General features: G+C 36.9%; 1 pseudogene; it reads left to right on the forward strand.

The window, feature by feature from the left end:
• Nucleotides 1–10,262: 10,262 nt before the first annotated feature.
• LOC149564507 (beta-glucosidase 1 pseudogene) lies at nucleotides 10,263–10,932 on the forward strand (annotated as a pseudogene).
• Nucleotides 10,933–21,248: the final 10,316 nt, after the last annotated feature.

Raw genomic sequence — 21,248 nt, forward strand, 5'->3', positions numbered from 1 at the left:
ATGTGGATTGATCCAATGATGCACAACCATAGTGAAATCACCACTCCCATCCTGTGATTTGGTTTCATTGTTAGGAACTGTAGCTTGATCTCTTAAGTCAAGATCATCCTCTTCCTCGAATCCATGAGGAATTCTCTCCTCTACCTTAAAAAGTGGGTTATCAAAAATCCAAATAGCATCTACCTCAAACAAAGGGCTATCTATAAGCTAAATGTGTTCTAAAATTTTGGAACTTGATCACTTGGCGCAACTATTCAAAGCATACGCCTATTGAATGCTATCAAGTTCATCAATTACCTCTAGAAAAAATTCCTGTCTCTCTTTGTCTTGTTGTTTGTGAGAGTGAATCACGACCTTAATCTAATTTTTTGCTTCTTGAAGGGAAATTCAAGCATTATTTAATGTCTCCTAGGTTTTCTTAAGCTCTCTATTGAGCTCCTTAATCTCATTGCTTTCTTTATTCAACTGGTCAACATGTGTTCCAACAACCTTAAGAATATTATCCTTGTTGGAAAGCAAATACAAATATTTTGATTTCATATTATCAAGATTTGTTTTGATCACTTACAAATCATAAACAAGTCATTCTTCTTCCACTCCCTTTTAAACCTTCTTATAGAGATCCTCAACCATCTTGTGAGTGTTGTCATAACATACCAAAGATGCCACAATCATGTCTTCACTAATCTTCAATTCATTTTTTTAATGTATGCATATTATTGTCGTCATATCAGAATAGTTCATCGTCTTGTAGTGTCATCTTAGATTGTTCTACCAAATCCATGTTATGGACATCAGAAATATATGGTTCATTGCACCCCTCAAAATCATAGGCCTTCTTTCCCCTGTTCTCTTGATTTGTATGCACAAACTCGAATGTTACAATGTTATCATTTGTAAATGAAGGATCATCAAACCAAGGCCCCAATCTACTCATACTTCGTGTACAACTGTTCTCTTCAACCTGCTTATCAAAGCTAACCTCCAAATTCCCAATGTAGAAACTTGCACCGTGTGTAACATCTCCTACGTGATCACGAGAAGGCTATAAGTCACTGGTAGTCAATTGCTCTTCTATTTTAAACACCTTTAAAAGTTGACTTTGATCTATTGGAAACTCTTCATACAAATTTTTGCATTGGTCTTTTTCAAGGATATCCTAAACCAACTCAAAGTACTTTCCTTTTGCCTTATCTATCTTATTTTGTTGTTCTAAATGTAAATCCAAGTAATCATGGAATGATAAACCATTCTAAATTTAGGAAGAAAGTTCTTTATACTCTTTATAAATGTCGAGTATTTTTGTTCTTATACCAAATTTAGAATTCTGGGCTAACTGCTTATGTGGCTTCATAATACCCTTCCTAATCTTTTCCAAAAATTTCCCCATTGTTGAATGTTGTTATCTTGTTACAATAAGTCTAAAAAATAGCTACATCTTTTTTATAGATTAACCCCGAATAATCTGAAATAGCAATCACACTACGACACACTGTTTACAATAGCATAAATCATTGACAATTATAAATAGATACCTAAGTTTTCATGTTGGGTATTAGGATTTGTGACCATCTTCAGCACAAATATTTCATCTTGAATGCTAGTCACTTGATTGAAATCTTCGTTACCACCACTACTTAATCTTAGATTTGAATGGGTTGTCAATAGGATGTTTATGAGACTCCTAAAGCTTAACACATTACACCTTTCCAAGGCTGCTCACATTATTAATTTCATAATTTTAAGTAGACTAAATTTAGAACCTCATAGGTGTGTAGTTCCACTTCCAACATCAACTCATTTTCTCTTGAACTCCACTTAACACAAATAGGAGCACGATTGAGTCTGAGAATCACAAGTGTCCACAACCACTCTCCAAACATATGAATTTCTATCATGTAACATAGTAACAACCTTATGTAAATATTTCCTTTGATTCTCTATATCATGTGACCACTAGTCCATTCCAGATAGCTATGTTTTACTAATAAAATCCTAGTTGTAAGCTCAAAATCCTCCTTGAGCCATAACAAATACAAATTTCAAATGCAATGTCAAGCTAGTGTATAGATGTTATCCATGGGAAATGATTATGCTCTAGTTTAATTGATTCATCCACTACAAGTATAATAGTTTACAACTTCACCTCATACAGTTCTTCCTTTTTCATTGATACCCCTATCCTTTAATCTATTCCAAACACAATTTAAAATATCCCTACATTGCCAATCTTCCTTCCGGTGTGTTATTCTAACATTCTTTGGTAAGTAACACTCAAAGAAACCAAAATTAGAAAAATAATTGATGACTCTTGACACAGGTGGTGGAAAGGTTTTGTAACAACAAGAGTGCATACAGACAACTTACGCTCTTAGCAGATAGCTTCATGTACGTATCGGTGTGACTATCTTTGGTGCTTCATTAATCATTCGCACATCAGCAAATTTGTAACCACCCAAACTGGTGGCAACCGCAGTTGTCATGTGTTCTGCAAATATCTTGTTGATATTATATTCTTTAACTTCCTGAAAGAAATTGGTGCTCAACCTTCTATATCTAGGAATTACCAAACACTGATACTCCACTACTCTATATCAAGGTTTATAAGCATTTGCTACCAACTTGGGTCATTTCTGCTAATTTTTTAGAGGTTTAATCAATGTTTTCACAATTTGATTCACCACAATTAGAGATTGGTGTATTAAGCATACACAAAAATTCTTAGCTTACTAATAATGGTCAATAACCTCCAAACATGATGCAAATTAAAACACTCGAACAACTTTAGTGTTCCAGATGCCCTTCCAACTCTAGTCTTTACCACAATCAATTATATATAATGCTTGTTTTACGATGGTTCAACCACAACCATAGTTAAACAGAGGACAACACTTGTCATTGACTTAGCAATGCCATTTCAAAACTTTCTTTGGAAAGGGTTTGAGTAGATAGAGATTTCTGCTTAATGTCAAGATTACATTTGGTATTTTTGGCCATTCCCGTGATGAGTAGTTTGCATGACTGGTCTAATGAACTCCACATCTCGTGAGAGTGTATTTCCAGCAATTTTTTTGTTGCTGCTATGAGAACACATCCGCAGTCAAGTTGTCTGATCTTCTAACCTTCCCACTTGCCATCACACATTCTTTCTACACCAATCGCTAGAAGGTGAAACGATATCCTTCTAATCATCTTCTTAGAAGAACTATTTTCCAAAGCTTATTGTGTTTTACAAATGCACCTGTCTTGTAGAAAAAATCCTTACTCTTTTGTGATAATCTTGCTATCAGTGGTGTCTTGCTATAGTAGTGGGTTATGTTCTGTCATAAATGCATTAAATTAAAGCTAATGCACTAAATGTGCCCTCTTCTTGTGGCTTCAAGCTTGGCAACAAATTTCACAGTCGGTACCAATATGAGTGTCTCGTCTCTATACTTACAATGTGCTCCAGAACATATCAAAATGCATATATCAGTTTGCTCATCCCATAGATTCATCTTTGCTAGCAGAAACAATAAGATAAGGTTTAAGTAATTGTGTCCTAATTTTATTCACTGAATCTCCATGCCCAAAAAGATTCTTGTCAATCTTTTCATTTGTAGCATCAATAACTCTAATTATTTCGTTGCTACCACCTACAACTAATAATGGTGGACAATTCACCTCTTAAGCCCAATTGTAACTCACCATACAACTAATATTGTTTTGTTGTAGCATAGGCCTCTGAATAATGATTTGTCTGAAACACTATTTCCTCCTAAATCAAACTTAGATGTGTGAACTTGACCTTTCATAAAATTTTCCTTGTTATAACTTCACAAGCTGGCAAGAAAACTAGTTTTGATACCAATGAAATATTCCTAACTAGATATTTACTTGTTTCTCCCCTTCGTGCTATATTCAGAACTAAACACATGCAGATGTATTTTGAGCACCATCGAAAAATAGTACAAAATCCAACAAATGTTTAACTAGCTTCTTCTTAATTATAATATGGGCATATGCACCGAGTTGTGGTGCCAAAAAGGTGACAAGAAATTTTTTTTTTCCTATTTTGAAAAGCGCGTACGCATTTAAAAAAAAAAAAGAAGTATATATGATGGGCTGCAAACCCACATCCCATCATTTTTATCAGCATTTTCTTCTACTCCTACAGCGAGCAGTGCGTACGTGAGTTGAAGACTCAACATTTGCACCACCATTTGCCAAGATGCCTCCTCGTCGACAGAATCCAAGACCACAAGCGCACCCACGACGACGCCATAAGTGATATAAACCTAACTTTGCATTGTTTGATATATTTTTCATATTGTTTTGTAAGTTTTTTATATTCTTTTGTAGGGTTTTTACAAATTTCATTTAGATTTGTTTATTTATTTGAATTTCAATTAATTTTTTATCAAAAAATGTTCATAATCAACCAAAAAATGCACAAGAACATCAAAACCCTCAAGAACCCCAAAACCAAAACCCTCCTCAAGAAGAAGAACAAATTTCACAACCCGAACCAATTGCAAGACCTCCACCAAGCACACAAGAAAATATAAGAAATGAAATAGAGAGAGGCAAAACTCAATTAGAAGGAATCATTGCTCAGTTGAAAGAATCCGGACAAACCAATCCAATGAGGGCTCAATTGGCATCATCCCTTGAATCCATTAACACTCAGATAGCCTCAGTTAGTGGTCATTTAGATATTTGGCGGGCTAAGAGGGATGAACAAAAAAGTTTTTATGCAAATAAATTGTCATATGAAGATGTTAGAAAAAAGGAAATACCAAAAGGTAGTATATGTGCATTATTTAGAAAACCCGGTGAGCAAAATACTGTTAGAGAGGGTACTAAACAATTCTCCATCCATTGGTGCATACATGATGCTATTATAAATAATTTTTGGGATAGATGGTGGATGGTTTTTGATGCCCCTCCTTGCAACAATCACGAGGTCCCCATGTATTTTTTGAAGAAATTATATTGTGAGTTTGTCCTTAGGGAGATCCCCAATTATTTTGATATGTTAGACTCCCAGGGTAGAGGTGGGGGGTCATCATTTGAGAGGCTTGGAGCACGTCGTGACCCTAATGTAGTTAGGGCACCCGTGGTCCATCCACAGTGTGAGCATGTGATTATTCCTTCAGTTGTGAAGGAACATGTAGAGGCCAGCACTCTAGGGACCATTAATGCTTTGACGTAGGCCCTCATCCATTCCACGAGCCCATTAGTTGAGGGGGAGCCTTCTATACGTCGTGGTCACATGTGCACTTCATGCGGATCCCTATGCACATTTGGCACTCATGTCGGAGATGGTGTAGATGATGGGCTTGTCACCGATCAGTTCCTGAATGAGACATTTGGCATTGACACACAGGTAAATTACTAATTTGATCAGATTTCATACGTATAGTGAATGATTAATTAATTAGGATTTATTGACATTGTTCAAAATTTAGGGTCAAAGTGTTCCTGGGCCTAGCAGCGATCCTCCAGGCCCATTTTTTGTCCCTTCGACGAGTCCTGAGGTATGTATCAATTTAATCATTTTAATTAATACATATATTTATTACGTAATCATAATAAGGATTGACCAAAAAAAATATGCATGTGCATCAGTTCTCCACAAGACCCTGAACCTTTACCACAGACGTAGAGCAGAGAGAGCAGAGACATCATACGAGCTTCACATAGGTACAGTTGTTTCATGTTAATTTAATTCATTTGATTATATTTATTCCATGTTTCATGTTAGATATAACGTGTGTTAGAAATGGAAAAAGAAATCTGTAAATAAGCAATACCAGGAAAGAATCTAAGTGAATAAATGCATGAAAAGATATTACCATAAAATAGGAGAGAGAAAGCTTCAAGCTCCAACACCATGAGACAAGATATTTGAAAAGGGGAAAGCAAAGAAAACCCCTTGTGACATTATGAATGAGGCATGAAAAGCCTAAGAAGAAAAAGAGAGAGAGCAAGAGAGCAATGACTCATACAATATTTTAGAAGAGGAAGAAACCTCATTGTTAAATGAGAGAGGAGGGTCATCTCTTAAATAGAGATGAGAGAGAGGAGTTAGAATGTAACTCCCATGTCTATGAATGCCACCATTCATAAGTGTGTGAGGCCAAGTGTGAGATTCCTCTTAAGGAGGAATAATCTAAAATTAGAACTTACAATAAATATTTGTCCTCACATATTCCACTAGAGGACAAAATAAGATGTAGTGGAAAAAGGACAAAAATAAATATATTAGGATACCTTGGCTTATATCCTAATATATTACAACAATAAAGAAAGGAGTTCTAACCTTGATTTATAAATACACCAAGGAAAGATTACAACTTCTAACACCCCCCTTTAATCTTTACTTGGGGAAATTACATCAAAGGGTATTAAACCCATAATTTACAAAAATTTGCAACTTAATCTTCAATATGAAGTAATTTGATTGTCTTCAAGCCATATGGAACATATGCAGATCCAAGAGAAGTACAGGAGTCCTTTGAATGTGATCAAGTGGAAGCATAGACACATCTTCATATGTGAAAAATTGAGAAGGTTCCTTGATGGACCACCTGAAAAAAAAAAAAAAGAACAAGACAAATATCCACAAGTAGAATGCCATCATATATGCAAATTCAAAATCCTTTTGAATAAGGATAATAAAACTCTCATAGAGAAACAATGAGTAAAACATGTTACCACAAAACAATGGAGATAACCTGATATCAAGATAAATTATATGCTCAAAAAAATTGTCAACAAGGACAAATTGAGTAAAAAGCTTGATCAATGCTCTCATGAAAAGTATATTATACTAATGCACAAATGACCACAGACAAGGCCAACTAATGATACGTGCATCAACATTGCATCAATCATGTGGATATAGACAGTCCACTTAATGAATCATCCCACTGCAAGTTAATGGGGCGTCCCTCCATAACATGCATGACTCATGATCTAAGCAATAATGTATGCAGATCATTATCACATTAATATATGAAAATAACATAAAGGAGAGACATGCTGATCAAAGTAGAATTATCATGATTTGTTAGGATAATCAAAAGAATGGATTATGAGGATATAACAACATATTGCCTTCAAATTGGATCAAATCATCTGAATTTGGAGAGAAAATTCCAATAATAACATCCTCTTCATTGAGGAACAAAAATGGAACAACATGGAGGGAAACTCCATAAAAATATTATCCTATCAAAATGGAACAGATAGGATCAAATGGAGGGAAACTCCATATAAAATGAGTGCATACCAATATAGGATGGAGGAATACTCCATGGGTCAGATAAGGAAACTATGTATTAGTTATACTGAGGGGACCTACATAGTTAACCTTGAAAAAATTGGCTCCCTATGCAACTCAAAACAAATATCATATAAATCATGTAGATCAATGGTATAAAACCATAAAGTGCCAACACGGGCATAGAACAATGCTATAAAATCATAAAAGTGCAACTATGTGCACATCAAAATATCACAATAAGGTTGAAGGCAATTGTGTAAGATAACTCATAATCCATACATAATGAAGTAGACTTTATTTTTAAAATGTAGAGATCAAGGATGATCAAAATAAACAAAATATGTATATCAGGTATAAAACTCCACTGAGGGTAACATGGGTACTTAATTCATTTGTAAATTTGAACATGTTCATTTGAAATAAGAATATACAAGAGACTTTAATAATCATTGTAGTCATAATAATTTGTATATTTATCTAGGTATATACGTGTGCACCCATATATACTTGAATAAATATACTGAAACATCATGGTATGAAATCTCATAATTAAAATAATGCAAAATAGGGTCAAAGCTAACTTGCATGAAAGCCAAATGGCCAATGGAACATAAATACTTTAGATAAAGTAAATACATTGGAAGAATTAGAAAAAATTATAAAATTTTGAAATGAATAGAGCCCCTCTTTAGGCACCAAAGATATATGAAAAGTAACTTTTAATAAAGTGAGACTACTAAAATTGAGTATAAGACAAGATAATTTATCCTAATAGTAATAATTATACTATAGGCTTTAACTCATGTCATAGCACTGCAAAAGATCACCTTATCTCACCTTAAAGCATTTTTAAATTTGGAATAGACTATCTTAGAGAGAATTAAAGCAATTTAGTATAACTATCAATAAGCATGAATGTAATAAAAACATAGTAAAATTAAATCAAATCATTAAATAATGAAGGAATAATTGTATTCTAAAGAAAGGTTCTGACAGATATAAGCAAAAGACAGAAAATGTTACAACAGAATCTAAATATAAGAAAAGACAAAAAACGTTACAGACAGTGCAATATCTAAATAAAGGAAAAAAAAAACATGACCAATTTAACACGTCCCTGAAGTGCGGGTAGCTTAGTCCAACTGCCACTAATGAGATTATAGAGTGTTATATTGTCACGCAATAAAGATCCTGAGAAAGCACTTAGCCCAGTAAAAGGCTCAATTCTATAAGGAGACTCTACACCTTCACCTTTGGCATGAATCACAAACCCACCTGAGCTAGCTTGCAAAATAAGATGACCTGTAACCAGACTCAGCATCCTTGGTAAGAAGACAAAAGCAATTGAAACCATATCCCCTGGGGCTACTATGGTCTCCTCAAATCCATATGCATAGAAATGTGTGTTTGTGCTGAATGGTTTGAAGATGTGCAAAGCAGTATCATTGCACAAGTTTAACACTGTCATGTACGCAAGTGAAGGAGAAAATAAAGGTTGAGGCCCCATTCCATCAATGATGGTTTGATTGACACATTGGGATATAAAGATTTTGCAAGGGCTTCAGGATGACTCTTCTCTAGATACTCCATCTTAATAGATATCTTTTTATTTGACTTATTTGATGGCGAAGGGAAACATGAAATTGTGGTCTTATCATTCATTAATTTAAAATTTATACTTTTTGTAATGTGATCCTGTCCCATGATATCATTGGAAAGTCGGATTTTCCCCAAATGTTATTCATTCCCACCATTTGTCATAGATTCTTTATCGGAGAATCTCTGACTTTCGTCCTTTTCAGAAAAGAAGCCAGTCAGTCTGCTTTGGAAGCACAGAGACTGTGGGTCACTGCAGATATGCTTGCCTCACACATAAATTTTTTGAATATCTTTATTCTCTCCAAGGCTTCCACTAATAAAAGGTTCAAAGGAATCGAACACAGGACTAGCCCTCACGTTAGTATGATCTCCACATGAATTAAAATCCATGTAATCTTGCATCTTACTTTGCCTTGAGATGAGACCTTTCACAAGACAAGGCATGCAAAACAACACCAAGAATAAAGTCCATGAAAGTAGGACTAATGCAAGATGGGAGCCCTTGGGAGCATGGGCACAAAACCACCATGATCTTTTTTTTTAAAGTTCGTCTCATAGTTTCGAAAAAAACCACAAAGCGTTGGCCACCAGTATTCTTCAAATAAAAAAAATCCCTTTTCTGATACCGCTGGGGGGGTCGCACGTTCGAGCCCTATGAGCTTCCCTTCCTGTCCTATTTCTACACCTGTAAGCATCCATTCTCTTGACCAAATGAAACCCTGAGAGAAAGCGTCAAACCCCTGCTCAACCTTCCATAACATAACGTAACATTAACAGAAACAGAAACAGACGTTCCTGCGCACAAAAGTCTATCTGGTATGAAGCCCGGTGAAATTATATAGGTAGGTACGGTGCACACATACGAAAACAACAACTGCAGTAACGTTTCATTGCTACATTTAACATCAACTGTACGGAGCCCCATCGAAAGTCGTTAGTTCTAAGCTAACCCTACCTTAACCGCAGTCAGGGTCGAATAATTGTCGAAGCTGTAGTCGCAGTCCAAGAGGACTAGAAGGCATAGTCCAGCATTGGAGGATTGCAGGAGCATTAGTCCTGTATCTGACAGTCCAAATAGGCCTTGAGATGCAACCGGGAACAACCTGTGTCGTCCAAACTCCCATCCGGTGGTCCGATCGCATGAGGGGCAACAGTGAAAACAAAACCCCAAACTGATAGGTCAAGCAGAAATAGTATCATAATTCCTTCCAACAAATAACCATAGAGCCCTCACCTACCAAGAATGCCTAAAAACTGCGGGATAAACTTGCCAGCAAGAAAACCTTGGGGATTTCTAATCGATTCTCTCTACTCAAATTACCAAGAGAAAATCTACAGCTACGGATCAACAACAAGATAACACACGCATAAACCACGTGAACCATTTAACTAAATGAAGACTCTGAAAAGCACCTCTGCAATGGAGCCCTTCATTGTTGCACATAATTTGCTGCTCTCACATGCAGTTGTCGTACATATCTATAGACAAAAAATATCAGGCGAAGCAGAAGGGAAGAATCGGTATTCTTCTGGACTTCGTGTGGTATGAGCCCCTTACAAATTCCATGGAAGACATGGCAACTGCCCAAAGATCAAGGGATTTCCATATTGGCTGGTTTCTTCACCCTATTGTATATGGGAAATACCCTGATAATATGGTGGAAATTGTTGGGACAAGACTGCCTAAATTTACAGAAAAGCAAGCCCAAATGGTTAAGGGTTCAATGGACTTCTTAGGAGTTAATTAGTATACAGCTTATTATATGTATGATCCAAAACAAACCAAACAAACAGTTACAGACTACCAGATGGACTGGAATGCAGGTTTTGCATATGCACGTGATGGAGTGCCAATTGGTCCAAGGGCGAATTCATACTGGCTGTACATTGTGTCTTGGGGATTGTACAAAGCCGTAACATATATAAAAGAGAACTATGGAAATCCAACCATGTTTCTATCTGAAAATGACATGGATGATCCTGAAAATGTGAACTGCTACTACTTGTATCAATGCAACTATTCAAGAATCCAAACCCTTCCAATACAGCGCAAATTCAGCTAACAATTTTTCGATTTACAAAATCAACTAACAATTTTTTCCTAAAAATAGATTGCGTGTAAAATAGAACTCGTTCTTTTCCTCGAAAAACCTACAAATCACGGCATGCCCGACTTTAAAGCCGAGCTAAAGATGAAAGAAAAGAATTGTTCAAACCTAATCCAACTGCGAACTTCCATTTCTCCCTGTAATTCAAATCCAACACTGAACACAACATATCAAAAATCTACATCTAATCTTTCATAGTCAAATTTTGAGCAATTAAATGCATTAAAAATTGCCTCCACAAAGGGAGAGCAAAGACAGACTTAAGCGATCAAGAGAATAAGGAAATTGCTAAAAAATATGTTAAAAAACACAGGCAGAAAAATAAAACCTTCAAAAAATATCACACCCATTGCCAAACACATCGGAATCCAATATGCAGTTGGGAAGTGATTAGATCATAGTAAAAAAGATATCTAGATAGGAAAACCTTTTGGCGGCAAGCCTGCCAAAGGGAGTTCGATAAAAAAAAAGAAGTAACCTGCACAAATTAGAGCACACAAAAGTTAATCGGGTTTGGTGGTAAACCAGCCAAATCCAAAAAAAATTCAATTTCTTCCATCTTAAGAAGATTAAAGAAGAAATTAGTGAAATCTCTCTCAAGAGTCTCCTTCGAATCGTACCTTCATGCAAACACTCAAAACAAAGATTAAACTGCTCTGATACCATGTTAGAAATGGAAAAAGAAATCTATAAATAAGCAATACCAGGAAAGAATCTAAGTGAATAATACATGAAAAGATATTACCATAAAATAGGAGAGAGAAAGCTTCAAGCTCCAACACCATGAGACAAGATATTTGGAAAGGGGAAAGCAAAGAAAACCCCTTGTGACATTATGAATGAGGCATGAAAAGCCTAAGAAGAAAAAGAGAGAGAGCAAGAGAGCAATGACTCATACAATATTTTAGAAGAGGAAGAAACCTCATTGTTAAATGAGAGAGGAGGGTCATCTCTTAAATAGACATGAGAGAGAGGAGTTAGAATGTAACTCCCATGTCTATGAATGCCACCATTCATAAGTGTGTGAGGCCAAGTGTGAGATTCCTCTTAAGGAGGAATAATCTAAAATTAGAACTTACAATAAATATTTGTCCTCACATATTCCACTAGAGGACAAAATAAGATGTAGTGGAAAAAGGACAAAAATAAATATATTAGGATACCTTGGCTTATATCCTAATATATTACAACAATAAAGAAAGGAGTTCTAACCTTGGTTTATAAATACACCAAGAAAATATTACAACTTCTAACAACGTGTATTGTATGACATGCAGCTGATGATGTCGAACACACCTCCTCATCTGCGATAGTCTGTTGATAGTGGAGTGGCCGCAGCTATGGCTAGCTCACAGCCACTGACGGAGGTATGAAAGAATTTTCTTCATTTTAGTTTTTGTTTATAATAGTTAATCTCAAAATTTCTAATGTTATTTATAAGTGATTATATTTATTGAATTGTTGTAGGGTCTTGTCATGCCTGATCATCCATGAGCATTTGAGGTGGACTTAGAGAGTGACTATTTGTTGGCGGTAAGAAAATAATTGATTTTGTGAGTACATATATTTGATTTCAACGTATAATAAATATTGATTCATATCTACTTTCTTTGTATCAGTTGGACCTGGAGAAGAGCCTCAACAAGAGGTCAAGTGAGCGTGTCAGGAGGGCCCCGTCATCTCCATTGTCTCCCTCCACATGATGGAAGAGGACGTCGAGAGACTTGTTTCCTTCCCCTCGTGGGAAGGAAAAGATGTAGTTGATATATTTGATACATATATATAGAGACTTGTTTCCTTCCCCATGTATATATATAGGCATCTGAGAGACATATTCGATACACATTTGATGTACATATGACATTCTATATTTGATGTATGACATTATTGGTTAATATATGATATGTTTGTTCATATACGACATTATTGGTTATTATAATATATTATGTGTTTGTTAATGTATATGGCATTATTGGTTATCATTTTATATTATATGTTTGTTCATGTATAACGTTAAATTAGATATGTTCGTGTATGACATTAAATTAGATATGTGCATGTATGAAATTAAATTCAATTGCTAGAGAGTTGCCATTATGTCTACCAACTAGTAGATGTTCTTTTTTGCTTTATTAGTATTTCTCAAAAATTGCAAAGAAGTTGTTTCTGGTGAATAGTTGTAAACAATTGTGATCATCGACTTCATGTACTCATGGCTTTGGCTGTGAACACTTGTAACTTTGGCTATAAGCATCCATGGCTTTGGCTATGTGCACTAGTGGCTTTGGCTGTGAGCATTTATGGCTTTGGTTGTAGGCACAATATAGCCTTGGCTGTTGGTTGTCTTTCTTGTTGCATGTCGAAGTTACCTTCAAGAATATCATTAGTTTAAGATCATTACAATTAAAATACTATGACATAATACCTTGGAAATAATAGTCTTTAACCCATTACTTTATTTGTTAAAACATCATGTAGTATCTACTGTAGTCCTTCTACTCAAATATGTTTTCAAAAATACTTAGTATGGCAAAGAAATGTCTATGGAAAGCTTGTCAAATAGGATATTGAAGAACTAAATGTGGATAGTCATTAGTACCCATCAATAAGAACACGAACATCTTTCTCAAGCAAGCCATATGACATTAGCAAGTAATTTATAAATTTCCTTTGCAAATAACTAGAAGATGCTATGAATCTTAATACAGAATTAATCACGAACTCATTATTCCATCCAAGAAGCATATATCACCCTAAGCCAATTAATCGACAGGATAAAAATTAATTCAATTTCAACAAAATTTTGAGTATAACAAGCATCTTAGGGATTCTTACAAGAATTAACACGATGTTCACAAGAGCATTACAAGTTCTTGTAATGCTATTTCACATATTGTAATCATATTCAGTTTTGAATGGCCATTTGTGTTACAAGCATAAATGTTCTTTAAGGTCTTTTAATTCTAGACATGAATTTTATTATGAAGCTTTTTTATGACAACCCACTCAATGCATATATTTTTGTTCCACATTATGCTAATTTGACTTTCATTGGTTGATTTGGGTCTAGACATGACGTTATTCACTACCTTTTTTATATATTATTTTTTTTGTAGTGAGGTTCTGGCCTGAATGAATGTATTAATCATCGAAGTTGTGAACCTTGGTCGAGATCCTTACAAATATATTTTCAAATTGGACCTCAAATAGTTTTCTCAGTCACCCCCTGTACACAAATACTGAAATTGTAGTTAATTACAAAATTAATATTGAATTAACACAAGTTTAATTGAGAAGTATTATGTACCTCAATAGGCTAGATTATTATTGACTGGGAAGCTTTATCTTAGAGCAGTTGGTTTCCTAAATCTTTAGCGCAATGACAGTCTTATGGAATGTGGAATTAGGTCTGCTAGCTAAGGAACGTTCTTTAAAAGGTAGAGGAAACTCAAGACTCACATGATTCCAATCAATATAAATGTTTAAATCGCTTCTCTAATTTTTTCTATTTATGATCTTCTTAAAACTTAACTTTCTAAATGCATATATGGGGAAATAAAGATCTTCTAGGAACTAAAGGCTAATCATGTTTAATACTTACAATTCTCTGTTTTTATCTAATAATTTAAAAAAGATTGTACAAGTGTTTTCAAAGAGCAACACTTGTCACTAACATCATAAGAAGGAATATCCAAGGAGTCTTACCACTGATCCCCCACCACCAAATTCAAGAGAAAACAAAATTCCACTACTAAAGAGATAGTAACAATGATAATCCCTAGTCTCTCCCTTATCACAAAATGATTACCATCAAAATTTGCATTTCCAATTGCGTCATGTGCGTTGAAGCAATAGTAATATTTTCACTCTCTTACCTAATGTCTCCCATTTCTGAAACTCCTGGGGAAGGGCAAGGCCATCTTCTCAGTACTTCAAAATACAACGAGTTCCATTTTTTCACATATTGATAATCATTGACTTAAAGTATAGTTGAAGTATTGACAGCCCATAGATATGCCCCATCAAAGATCGCAGCCCTGTGGCATTTAGTGACCCTTAGGGACATTCTGGTTCAGCGTGCCTGAGAACGTTCGAGCACTGAAAGGGATAGGAAGAGGTTGGGGATAGGGTTTACCCAGCCACCCAGAGCTAATGGAGCAGACAGTTTGATCCCACGATGAAAGATGAGAGAGATTTGGCAGTTGGCAACTTTGTATTGGCCAACGCTACAAGTTTCAACATCACCCGAGATGGCATTGTAGAATGAAAATAGAATGTGATCTCCAAAAAGCAAGAGAGGTTATTGTAGGTCTCTGCAAAATAGTCCTGTAGGAATTGGAATCTCATCCATATCTCGCATGAGCTCCGAGATATGCCTCGTCAAAGATCGCAGCCCTGTGGCATTTAGTGACCCTTAGGGACATTCTGGTTCGGTGTGCCTGAGAACGTTCGAGCACTGAAGGGGACAAGACAAAGTTGGGGATAGGGTTTACCCGGCCACTCGGAGCTAATGGAGCAGACAGTTTGATGCCATGACGAAAGATGAGAGAGATTTGGCAGTTGGCAACTTTGTACTGGCCAAAACTACAAGTTTCAGCATCACCCAAGATGGCATTGTAAAATGAAAATGGAATGTGATCTCCAAAAAGAGAGAGATGTTATTGTAGGTCTCTGCAACACGGTCCTATAGGAACTGGAATCGCATCCATACCTTGCACGAGCTTCGAGATATGCCCCATCAAAGATCGCATCCCTATGGCATTTAGTGACCCTTAGGGACATTCTAGTTCAGTGTGCTTGAGAACGTTTGAGCACTGAAGGGGACAGGAAGAGGTTGGGGATAGGGTTTACCCAGCCACCCGGAGCTAATGGAGCAGACAGTTTGATCCCATGACGAAAGATGAGAGAGATTTGGCAGTTGGCAACTTTGTACTGGCCAACACTACAAGTTTTAGCATCACTCGAGATGGCATTGTAGAATGAAAACGAAATGTGATCTCCAAAAAGTGAGAGAGGTTATTGTAGGTCTCTGCAACACAGTCCTGTAGGAATTGGAATCTCATCCATATCTCACATGATCTCCAAGATATGCCCTGTCAAAGATCACAGCCTTGTGGCATTTAGTGACCCTTAGGGACATTCTGGTTCGGCGTGCCTGAGAACGTTCGAGCACTGAAGGGGAAAAGACAAGGTTGGGGATAGGGTTTACCCGGCCACCCGAAGCTAATGGAACAGACGGTTTGATCCCACGACGAAAGATGAGAGAGATTTGGCAGTTGGCAACTTTGTATTGGCCAACACTACAAGTTTCAGCATCACTCAAGATGGCGTTGTAAAATGAAAATAGAATGTGATCTCCAAAAAGCGAGAGAGGTTATTGTAGGTCTCTGCAACACAGTCTTGTAGGAACTAGAATCACATCCATACCTCACACGAGCTTCGAGATATGCCCCATCAAAGATCGCAGCCCTATGGCATTTAGTGACCCTTAGGGACATTCTGGTTTAGTGTGCTTGAGAACGTTCGAGCACTGAAGGGGACAGGAAGAGGTTGGGGATAGGGTTTACCCAGCCACCCGGAGCTAATGGAGCAGACAGTTTGATCCCACGACGAAAGATGAGAGAGATTTGGCAGTTGGCAACTTTGTATTGGCCAACACTACAAGTTTCAGCATCACCCGAGATGGCATTGTAGAATGAAAACGAAATGTGATCTCCAAAAAGAGAGAGAGGTTATTGTAGGTCTCTGCAACATAGTCCTGTAGGAATTGGAATCTCATCCATATCTTGCACGAGCTCCGAGATATGCCCCGTCAAAGATCGCAGCCCTGTGGCATTTAGTGACCCTTAGGGACATTCTGGTTTGGCGTGCTTGAGAACGTTCGAGCACTGAAGGGGACAAGACAAGGCTGGGGATAGGGTTTACCCAGCCACCCGGAGCTAATGGAGCAGACAGTTTGATCCCATGACGAAAGATGAGAGAGATTGGGCAGTTGGCAACTTTGTACTGGCCAACACTACAAGTTTCAGCATCACCCGAGATGGCGTTGTAAAATGAAAACAGAATGTGATCTCCAAAAAGCAAGAGAGGTTATTGTAGGTCCTCGCAATAGGGTCCTGTAGGAACTGGAATTGCATCCATACCTCGCACGAGCTCTGAGATATGCCCCGTCAAAGATCGCAGCCCTATGGCATTTAGTGACCCTTGGGGACATTCCGGATTGGCATGCCTGAGAACGTTCGAGCACTGAAGGGGATAGGAAGAGGTTGGGGATAGGGTTTACCCAGCCACCCAGAGCTAACAGAGCAGACAGTTTGATCCCACGACGAAAGGTGAGAGAGATTTGGCAGTTGGCAACTTTGTACTGGCCCACACTACAAGTTTTAGCATCACCCGAGATGACGTTGTAAAAAAAAAATGGAGTGTGATCTCCAAAAAGTGAGAGGTTATTGTAGGTCTCTACAACATGGTCCTGTAGGAACTGGAATCGCATCCATACCTCGTACGAGCTCCGAGATATGCCCCGTCAAAGATCGCAGCCCTATGGCATTTAGTGACCCTTGGGGACATTCTGGATTGGCGTGCCTGAGAACGTTCGAGCACTGAAGGGGATAGGATGAGGTTGGGGATAGGTTTTACCCGACCATGCGGAGCTAACGAAGCAGACAGTTCGATCCCACGAGGAAAGGTGAGAGAGATTTGGCAGTTGGCAACTTTGTACTAGCCGACATTGCAAGTTTCAGCATCACCCGAGATGGTGTCGTAAAATGAAAACAGAGTGTGATCTCCAAAAAGTGAGAGAGGTTATTGTAGGTCTCCAAAAAGAGTGTTTAAAAATACAAAAACAGCGGGGGGTCCTTTGTATGGTTTGGGAGTTTGACCATTAAAACTAGAAATTGTCCTAGTAGTAAGTGCTGGTAACAGTTTTGAAATTTGATTGTTGAGTGTTGAGAAACCTCAAGTTTGGGATTTTTCTTGTTGGTTTGAGTCTATAATAACCATTTCCATCTGAAAAGTTGAGTGTTGAAACCATTTAAGAAGTATTTTCATAGTTTTCCCTAAAATTTGAGTGCATAAAAAGGGGTATGTGATTGCTCCCAAGGTGGATTTAGTGTTTTCTACAAACAAGAGTTGCATTTTATGTTTGAAGTCATCTAATATAACCAAAGTGAAGGTGTTTGAACCATTTTGGGGTTCTAGAGACGTTGCAAAGTAAGATTTCTAGAAAGCCCTAGGGTAAAGGGGCTAGAAAGGAGGGTTTTGTAAAAACCATTGTAAAGTTGATCATGAGACCAAAAAAATAGAAGAATCCTTGCATTTGAGTCGTGTCTTAAGACTTTTTTGGGTCATGGGAGTTCCAAAAGTCAAGGGATTGTGAGTTGCTTTGTAAATGGCCTCAAACTAGGCCTAGTTAGCAGACTGAAATAGCCAGTTTTGAGTGATATTTTACAAAACAAGTGTAGTTGGTTTTGGAGTATATTTTAGAGTGAGGAAAAGGGTAATTTTAATCACCCAATAGTTTAGGAAGTTCTATGGAAAATTTTGTAGAAAACAACAAATTAGTGACTGGCAAGGGCTAGTTGGAACAAGCCTAGAAGAGGCAAAATTGAGAAAGTGTAAGAGATGAGTTGCTGAGAGTGTGCAAGGAGTTGGAACATGTTAGATGAGATGTTTTGAGATGATCCAAGGTGTTGAGGCCATGATATGATGCCAAGGACGAGTTTTGGTACTTGCATAGGGTGTTCCAACCAAGCTACAAATGCATAGGATAGGACCTTGTGAGGTACTTGCAAATTATGGTTCTAATGCCGAAAAAATAGAACTCCCACCAAACTTGGAAATTTACCTTATCTTTAATGTCAAGGACTAAGTTCAATATAAAGGGCCTACATTCATAGAAGGATAAACAAAATCAAAGGTTGAAGAAGTCACTATCCCATTATAATCTCAGCCAAAAGCTGAAAAGGTTATGGATTCAAGAATCAAGAAGAAGACTTGTCATGGCACCTATATGGAGCATCTTATCAAATGGAAGGATCAACCAGAATCTGAAGTAACATGGATAGATGAGAGTGATTTTGGAAAGAAAGGTATTCCTACGAAATTCCTTCAGATTTATCCACCATGAGTTCTTTGTCACATAGTCAATTGGTGTGCATAGATCCTAGGGAAGGGGATAGTTGGGAGATATCCTCTTGGGAATAGGGTCAAGAAGAAACCCTATAGGATCAGAAGAAGTCATTGGTTAGTTTGGGCATAGTGGCCTAAACTAGCAGGGTAGGTCTCCTTACATTACTGTTGGTTAGAGAATTCCAATTTTTATTTGTTCAAGGCTAAGAGACATATAAAAAACTACATTTTCAATTATGATCTCAAGGCCTGCATGACAGTCCAAGTACATGGATGGATGATGAAATAATTATTCTTGAATTGGCTAGACCACTTTGTAAGAACAATTCCATGTGGGGTGTTTCTCTCAAAAAGGTATCTTCTAGTATTTGATGATCATGGAATCCATATGACATGGAAAATAATTGATAAAGCAAAGAAGTTGGGCATAGATTGTGTGTCACTTGTAGCGTATACCATCTATAGATGTCAATCATGGATGTTAGTTTTTTCTCACCATTAAAATCTTACTTAAAACATATTTGGAATGTGTGATTGGCTAGGAACCCTCAAATCAATATTGGTCGTGAGGAGTTAGGAATGTTATCCAGCAAAGCCTCCAATTTGGCACTTACACCCGATAATATAATGAGTGGTTTCCATAGGATAGGGATATGGTCTTTGAATAGGGAGGTTTTAGTGAATGATATAGGCCCAAGAAAGTGCTTCATTGTTGATGAGGATGGAAAATAGGGATCTAAACCACAACCAACAAGTAGTGGATCAGAAGAAACAACTACTGTAGATGATGCAAATATTGATGAGTTGTAAAGCGAGGGGGAGGAAATCACTATTAAATCCTTCCTAAAAATCAATGGCTTATTAGATGAACCAATTAACACTTTTTTGAGGAGTTATGGACAAAATATGAAGGGACTAGGTACAATTGCACCTAAAAATACCCAACCAGAAAACCTGAACCAGCCAATGGACTATTATAGGAGATAAAACCTTGAGCATACAACAAACATTGATATTAGATTAAGCTTGCTAATGCAAGATTCACAACTAGATTGGTTATAGAAGGTTGTCACAAACCTTGGGTAACCAAATACTTGTGGGGATGAAAATGTTTCCCTTTTAATTCCATCCCCACCACATGTTGACCCCAAGGACGTCATCTAATGCTTTGCAAATGGTGGCAACCATGATGAAATAAATAGTTAACAATTTTTTGATACCCAAGCCCAAAATGACTATGATGGAGATGTTGATTTTATACGTTACATGCCACTAGACAGAAAACAACATAGTGGTTTACCCAGTAGATTCCTATAGCTACCAAAAAAAAGGATACAAAATTCTAAGGAACAAGAGAGACTAAGAAGTTATTTGAGGCTAATGCACTTTACATGAAGGAGAAGATCAGGGATAGGAAAGATGGGAGAGAGGAAAAGATTGCAAGAAATGAGATCTTAGATGCTATAGAGAGGGGAAAATGAGTTGCGGAGAAGGTTGCACTAAAGGAATAGAAGAGGAAAGAAAGAGAGGATAATCTAAATGTTTGAAAGAGATATAGACCAAATATTGGAGGTGCACCTTCAACAACTATAGAAATTATATTTACAACACTAGTGGATGGAGATGTAATTGCACTAGCCCTAGAATCAATTAGTATGCCCAACATACCTCTTCTCCCATAGCATAAATCACATTCTGATATGTTCAATGCTCTAATCCCTAGATTAGGAAATATTCTTACTTAATAAGTGTAACCCCAAGCATTGTCACCATAGTTGGCAACAAATGGTGAGAGTCCCAATCAACTAGTGAAAAAAATGACTAAATTGATGGAGCTGAATCCTACATTACACACATCTCCTAGTAGTGGATAGGAGGATGTTGGGATTGGGAGCATAGCACCTATTCCCTTTCCCAGTTTTATGGACAATTGATGGGAACTCAAGTAGATGGGAGAAATTCCAATTTTTTTGAAGCGATAAAGTTTTGTGATGTATTTAGAATATCTAAGATAGACTTATTTTTTATGTGAACTAAACCATTCTTACATTACTATTTAAATGTATTTGTATTGTTATAATAGTTTGATTGTTGGTCATGGTGTAAAATATGCAAAGTTTAGAAATATAAATAGTTCATCA

This window comes from Cupressus sempervirens, chromosome 3 (genome assembly GCF_028749045.1).
Source record: "Cupressus sempervirens isolate cs-2001-9-10 chromosome 3, ASM2874904v1, whole genome shotgun sequence".
Taxonomy (NCBI): domain Eukaryota; kingdom Viridiplantae; phylum Streptophyta; class Pinopsida; order Cupressales; family Cupressaceae; genus Cupressus; species Cupressus sempervirens.